Raw genomic sequence first — 7,622 nt, forward strand, 5'->3', positions numbered from 1 at the left:
TCACGTCACATTGTTGCGTCGCGGCACGTTGCGTAGCGTCGGGTCGATGATATGAGACGTGTCGCTGTTAAGCTACCGATCCACTACAAGTGTGTTACGTCATAGTGTTAGAAACGAACTCATTCTTAGAAATGGTGCGTCATAGAGAATTCTATAAGTACTACCGATTTCTAACTAAATATATTCTATGCAAAAGAACACGCTACATTGCTAGTGTATGTGATATCTCAGTAAAATTCTGATGCTTCCAATCAAAGATACGTATACTTAGCACAGTGCTACAAAATACGAGTCTAGAGAGGCGAGAAGTATCTGCAACGACTTCAGCGAAAATCATGTCGCCTGGATGGTAGACCACCCCGCAGACGCCGACGTGTTGGTGTGCAGCCGCGAACGCTCGTGCCTGCGGACGCACTAGCCTGCAATGGTTGATAAATTTGCGGTCTGTGGCCGCATATCAGTTCCGGCCGAAGGATCTCTCGGTCACGGGAATAACAGTAAACAGATCCCACGACGGCGGTGGAAATACCAAAGACTGGTATATGCCTATAACAGTGGTTCTTAATATACGAAGACAGTAACTTGTTCTCGAAAGAACAGTTACTGTTGATGACCGTGCAGCTTTCCCCTGGAATAAATGATGACTAACTGAAAACCTCAGCTGCCGACAGGTGTTGTTGATATACCTCTATGTGGACAGCTGAAAATGTGTGCTCCGACCTGCAGTCGCGCTATTCATATGTGTTCTCGGTGGCTCAGATGGATAGAGCGTCTGCCGTGTAAGCAGGTGGTCCCGGGTTCGAGTCCCCGTCGGGGCACACGTTTTCAGCTGTCCACATCTAGGTATATCAACAACACCTGTCGGCAGCTGAGGTTTTCAGTTAGTCATCATTTATTCCAGGGAAAAGCTGCACGGTCATCAACAGTAACTGTTCTGTCGAGAACAAGTTACTGTCTTCGTATACATAGTTAAAGGCTACCCATCCATTGACCTTCGTGTGTGCGAATGCGCACAGGTTGCCCAAACTCTTACCGAAATCGCCAAAGCGTGCGCGAGTAATGAGTGGGTGGGCAAATGTCTATAAGGTACAATACATATGTAGAATTGTGGACAGTTGGGAATGTGAGTCTCACGGGAAGCGTGCAAGGGATAAGTCCCTGCAGTGGCGCTATTCATCTGTGTCCTCGGTGGCTCAGATGGAGAGAGCGTCTGCCATATAAGCAAAAGGTCCTGGGTTCGAGTCCCGGTCGGGGCACACATTTTCAGCTGTCCACATCGATGTATATCAACAACACCTGTCGGCAGCTGACGTTTTCAGTTAGTCAGTGGTTCTTTAAGTATGCGCCAGGACGCACTGGTGCGCCCTCTGACATAAACGGGTGCGCCCTGTAATGTTTTAGGAAAACATATGGCCAAATGGTTCAAATGGCTCTGAGCACTATGCGACTCAACTTCTGAGGTCATCAGTCGCCTAGAACTTAGAACTAATTAAACCTAACTAACCTAAGGACATCACACACATCCATGCCCGTGGCAGGATTCGAACCTGCGACCGTAGCGGTGACGCGGTTCCAGACTGAAGCGCCTTTAACCGCACGGCCACACCGGCCGGCATATGGCCAAATATAAGAGAACATATAGCTACTCAATTTTATCCATTTCACGACAGGTATAATACGGAACGAGACCTTACGTTTTGTCGAATATTTCAGTCTGGTTAAGGAAATTAGATGGCTTATTCTCCTTGTAGTGTCGACAGTATTCGGAACGTTTCATGCTGACTGTCTTCTCTCTTCCATTGCTGCTAACCTTAGCTGTTTAACAGTAGCGGCTGTTTGGGAACTGGGCAAAGGTATTTCAAAATAATGAGTTATGATAAAGCCATTGCTGACCCATTTATGTCATCCCTTACGCCACCGAGAAGTGTAAGGAATTCTAGGGAAAGTGTTATTCGCAGTGGAGCGAGAAAAATAATTATTCGGATGGCATAATGCTGCGTTCTAGAGAAACAGAATGGTCAGATAATTGTCACATTGCTGCAATCATAACAATATGCAGTGGTGAGAGTGATTAATACATTTAATAATGAATATAACTGTATTTATAAATACAACACTTTATCCATGGTAAAGTTTGGTGCGTCCAACACAGTAACTTATTTGATACGTTGTAAAAAACTTGCAGGCCAAGACCGCAACCATGGACTGCAAGTTTCTTTCAACATAATGCTTCATGGTAATTCATAATTAATAAATATCTCAAATGCCATTTTCTTCAACTCCTTGCACTTGAACTGCATTACTGCAGCCTTACCTTAATTTCACAATTTTTGATAGAAATAATGTGCTTTTAGCGAACCCTTTTTACTTTTGTGTGTAAAATCGTAGTCTCTGGTCGGTAGCACGCGCACAGCCATCCGTGGATGAGTAATACAGGTTTTGAAATTTTCCTAACCATTCCCCCTCTCACCACCCTTCGCCCCGTAGGCGCCCTGCAAATTATTTTCGCACGTCTCGTTCCGTGCCTTCTTTCTGTAACCAAACGGTACGACACTTGCGTCGCTCTTAAAGTTTGTAAGTAAACATTGAGTTAATCCACGGTACGTTAATGGGTTTCTGGTCAGATCCAAAAGTTCAGAATCAGGAGCAAACCGTGAAAAAATATTTGGTGACTGACGGATTTTTCACATGGAGGCTCTTACGGATATTTTCTGATCGTGTCGTGCTTACGGATGTTTTCCTTTTATAATGGTATCCGTGCCAGAATTGAGTCTTATGCGCTATACATGTGATCAGAACTTGTCCATAGAATTGGGAAGGTTTCGTGTCGTTCCCAATGATTGCGAACCGATTCCACCTAACCCCGACAGGCGCGGCAACAGCACGTAGAAAGTTAATTGCATATTATTATTTTTGGCCATTATGACATCTTTAGGTACCGCGACAGTGTATCAAAAATTATAAATAACATCCGCAACCAGTAACTTTCGAACAATAATTTATTGAACATGCATACCATGAATAGCTGCTGGTCGTCTCAGCTGGTTCAGTTGGACCATACGACCGAGTCCACGCCAAGTAAACACAGTCGACATTGTGATGGAGCCACCACCATTTTGCACAATGCCTTGTTGACAACTTGGGTCCATGGCTTCGTGGGGTCTGCACCACACCCGAACCCGACCATCAGCTTTTATCAACAGAAATTGGGATTTATATGACTAGGCCACGGTTTTTCAGTCGCCTAGGAGCCAACCGATACGATTACGAGATCAGGAGAGGCGCTGCAGGTGATGTGCTTTTACAAAAGGCACTCACGTCGGTGCCGGCCGCTGTGGCCGAACGCCGGCCGGTGTGGCCGAGCGGTTCTAGGCGCTTTCGTCTCGAAACGCTACGGTCACAGGTTCGAATCCTGCCTCGGGCATGGATGTGTGTTACGTCCTTAGGTTAGTTAGGTTTAAGTAGTTCTAACTCTAGGGGACTGATGACTTCAGATGTTAAGTCCCATAGTGCTCAGAGCCATTTGAACCATTTTTTGTGCCCGAACGGTTCTAGGTGCTTCAGTCCGGAAACGCCCTGCTGCTACGGTCGCAGGTTCGAATCGCGCCTCGGGCATGGATGTGTGTGATGTCCTTAGGTTAGTTAGGTTTAAATAGTTGTAAGTCTAGCGAACTGATGACCTCAGATGTCAAGTCCCATAGTGCTTAGAGCCATTTGAAACATTTTGAACCACTCGCGATCGGTCGTCTGCTGCCATAGCCCAACAACGCCGCATTTCGCCGCACTGTCCTAACGGATATGTTCGTCGTACGTCCAACATTGATTTCTGCGGTTATTTCGCGCAGTGTGGCTTGCCTGTTAGCACTAACAACTCTAAGCAAACGCCGTATCTCTCAGTTGTTAAGCGAGGGCCGTCGGGCACTGTGTTGTCCTTGATGGGAGGTAATGCCTGAAATTTGGTACTCACCGCACACTTTCGACACTGTGGATCTCGGAATATTGCATTCCGTAACAATCCCCGAAATGGAATGCCCCATGCGGCTAGCTCCGATTACCATCCGCATTCAAGGTCTGCTAATTCCGGTCGTGCGGCCAAATCACATCGAAAACCTTTTCATATGAAACACCTGAGCACAAATAACAGCTCTGTCAATGCGCTGCCCCTTTATAACTTATTACGTGAGACTACTGCCATCTGTATATCTGCATATCGCAATCCCACGATTTTTGTCACCTCCGTGTATTCTTACGTCAAACATCGTTTACACCAAGGCATTGCAAAGCTCTGTAAAAAATATTGTTCAAAATTATGTGCATGTAAATGTAAATACAAAGATGTATCATAAATTCATGATTGTTATTTCACGTCGTTCGGCTCATTTTCTTAATCACGTTTTCTCTTCATCCCCACAACTACGCTTGTGCCAATGATTACCCTCATTCCTAATATTGTCATTATTTGAACCTATACAATTGCGAAAGTTTCTCACGGGTCCCCTGATGTTTAAGTAACTTTGCTCTCTCTTGGCAGTCTACCATATTGTCACTATAACTGAAAGTGATGTGCAGACACTATGTTAATGAACCTAGTGCGCCGTAAACAGCTACTGCTTAGTCTTCAGAGAACTGCGCTGAGCTAGCTGCAGGCATTGAAATGTGCAGCGGCTAGATCGTGACACTATGTTTCCGTGGCGCAATGTGTTTCGGTGCCTGTCAGTGGAACGATTTCCATGTCCGCCAGCCCAAGGCGGAAGCAATGTAGTCCGCAGTTGACAGCGCCCGCTTTGGCGGCTGTCCATGATATTTGCCGACGTATACGACGTGCTGGACGAAGTGGCGAGAAAGCAGGAAGCGCTCCGGGTTTGTGAGCGCCATCTGCAGAAGACTGCTATTCGGAACTGAGAGACGCCAGGCGAATGGTTGCGCCTGTGTGATGGAGGCCTCTCGCATCATCTGCTGTGTGCCTCTTGCTTGGTGCACAACAGTTACAGACAAAATGTAGTTGTTGTGCCTTTATCTAAAAATACGGAATAAAAATGTCATTATCAGTTTGTGCACAGATGACATCGAGAAATTTGTTCGGTGCTAAACAATTTTCCGTGTCTTTTTTTACTATGAAGATTTTTTTCATGGTTACAGAATAAGATCATGAATGACAACAATAATTTCTTCATAGTGTTTGCTGTCCTTCAGCATTACTAAAATCACATATACTTTTTTTTGTTTTTAGTAGTAAAAAGACTGTGAGCAGTCTATAGAAATACAAGACAAACGTGATAAGCACTGTACATAAACCACCGAAGTTTGTGTTTGATGACTAATGTCATCGTAAGATTTTCGTTTTTGCGAAACTCGGTGCTTAGAGTTCTCATTCCAAATAATCAAATGTGTTAGTATTAGGTCTGACCATGTTTACTGTTGCATCAGTAAAGGTGCAAAGTACACTTTCAACATTTTCATTTGTGGATATTAATATCTGGAATTTGAAAACAACACGTAGCCTTAAGTTTGTCCCTGTCTCTTCGAAAACTACTTAATTCGTTTCTCTATTACCTGCGCTCTCGAGACACGCTGTTAATAAAGCTAATATCCGCAGTAACTTGCAACTCAAAGTCTTATATTTGTTTGAATGTCTTTAGAACAGTTGTTTCCTCATCGACTCACGATGCCAGATAGGTTATTGTATTAAAGATGTGTGTATAAAGGAAATTTTCAGCAGTGACATCACAACTAGTTTGTATTTGTCTTATATTTAAGTAATACTTCAGATGATATGCATACCACAACTGTTGACAAATATTCACTTTCAGGAAAACCACAAGTGACTCGCCACACCAAACAGTAGTCGTCCTCCTAGTGCCTCATAGAGCCGGTCTGTGGAAACTGACACTCGTCCGTTCCCAAAATGGTAGGTCTCAGTGATCTCCAGCATTTCGTAACAGATGGCGCAACACAGGATGCCTCTTGTCTGAACCGCCAGCCGAGAAGCACTGTTAGTACTAGACCAGGTGATTAGTGGTTTTCGTTTTATTTAAACGTTTGACAATCAGAAACAGCATGAAAAAATTGTCATAATCTTATTGAAACTGTGAGGACTACATTAACCCCTAACGTGGTTCGCATATAGACATAAGACCATGTTAATACCGATAAATAAGTTTATTTATGGGTTTTGTCTCCTCTTTCTCTGAAGTTGTTATTATTGGTTCCTTACTGACTCAACGAACGTCCATCAGAAATCTCTGACTGAAATATTCGTACTGTGGAACCTGAAATCTTATTGGTGTCTCCGTTCATGGCACTATGATGACAGGTATGTAGAAAAACATGTGTCAGAAGCCGGCCGGTGTGGCCGAGCGGTTCTAGGCGCTACAGTCTGGAACCGCGCGACCGCTACGGTCGCAGGTTCGAATCCTGCCTCGGGCATGGATATGTGTGATGTCCTTCGGTTAGTTAGGTTTAAGTAGTTCTAAGTTCTAGGGGATTGATGACCTCAGAAGTTAAGTCCCATAGTGCTCAGAGCCATTTGAACCATGTGTCAGATGTGAAGAGATTAAAACGTCAAGGGGAAAAATAAAATTCCAGAGCAGTTACTACATCCTTTTACGAATTACACATCATGTCTTACAAAAATGTGTACATCACGAAGAATGTTGTTATTATTAGCTTTGATGTTCGTGGATGACTATTCTCCTTCCTTGTTAAACTGATTTTGCTTGAAATCGTTTTATGTCACCTCTTAATGTCGCTGCTGTTGACATCTCACTTTTAGTTTCCTGTGAGGTACAATAGGGATACATATCAGTTTGAAGTGTTTGTGTCCGTGCCTATTATGATGTGTAAAGGACAGCAAAAGTTTGCATTTCAGCATAACGATAAGGTGTGAGGTCTCGCGAATTATGTCACCGACTATACAGTATAGTAGAGAGAACACGTAATTAAATTAGTACTTGATTTGTGGGAATACAGGGTGCGAAATGTAGTACACAGAGCTACCACCCCTCGCATCAGCAGTGACTCTAACTGAGCTAGGAAGACAAATGCAACTACGAGTATTTCATTCCATTGTTCTTCTACTTTCTGCCACAATTCATCAATCTTAAAGGCTAGCCGCCAGTATTGGCATGTCAATCTCTCAGCAACTTAGTAGGTATTTTCAATTGGTGCAGAATTATTGACTATATTCTTAGTTGGTTTATAGCAAAATTCCTTGAGACAGAAAAGCTTATTTCAAGAAACAGTACCACACTGCAAACTATTAGCGAAGTTTCGATCATACCTAGTAAGTTCTCAGTGTTATAAGTGGTCAGAAGACTTCGTAAGTAATAGTAACCAGTATCTTGTCCCGGAAGGCGGCATTACCTGGAGATAAATGTATCGTCAGGAGCCCTCAAGGAATCTTGATAGGTGCGACCTTGTTCTCTATATGCGTAAACAATTTGGAGGGTAGGGTAAGCATCAATCTGCGACTGTTTGCTGATGACACTGTAGTGTACCAGAAAGTGCCGTCATTGAGTGACTGGAGGAAGATACTGGATTACTTCAGCACAATTAATATTTGGTGTGATGAACGACGGCTTGCTCCAAGTGTGGAAAAGAGTACGTTACTGCAAATGAATAGA

The 7,622-nt window shown here is 43.7% G+C and overlaps 1 non-coding gene across 1 annotated transcript; it reads left to right on the top strand.

Moving 5' to 3' along the window:
* Window positions 1-1,182: 1,182 nt before the first annotated feature.
* Trnai-uau lies at window positions 1,183-1,256 on the top strand. Its single transcript has one exon. It is a non-coding gene; the product is annotated as a tRNA-Ile (tRNA).
* The last annotated feature ends 6,366 nt before the right edge of the window (window positions 1,257-7,622 follow it).

The sequence above is a fragment of the Schistocerca americana genome, chromosome X (genome assembly GCF_021461395.2).
Source record: "Schistocerca americana isolate TAMUIC-IGC-003095 chromosome X, iqSchAmer2.1, whole genome shotgun sequence".
NCBI lineage: Eukaryota > Metazoa > Arthropoda > Insecta > Orthoptera > Acrididae > Schistocerca > Schistocerca americana.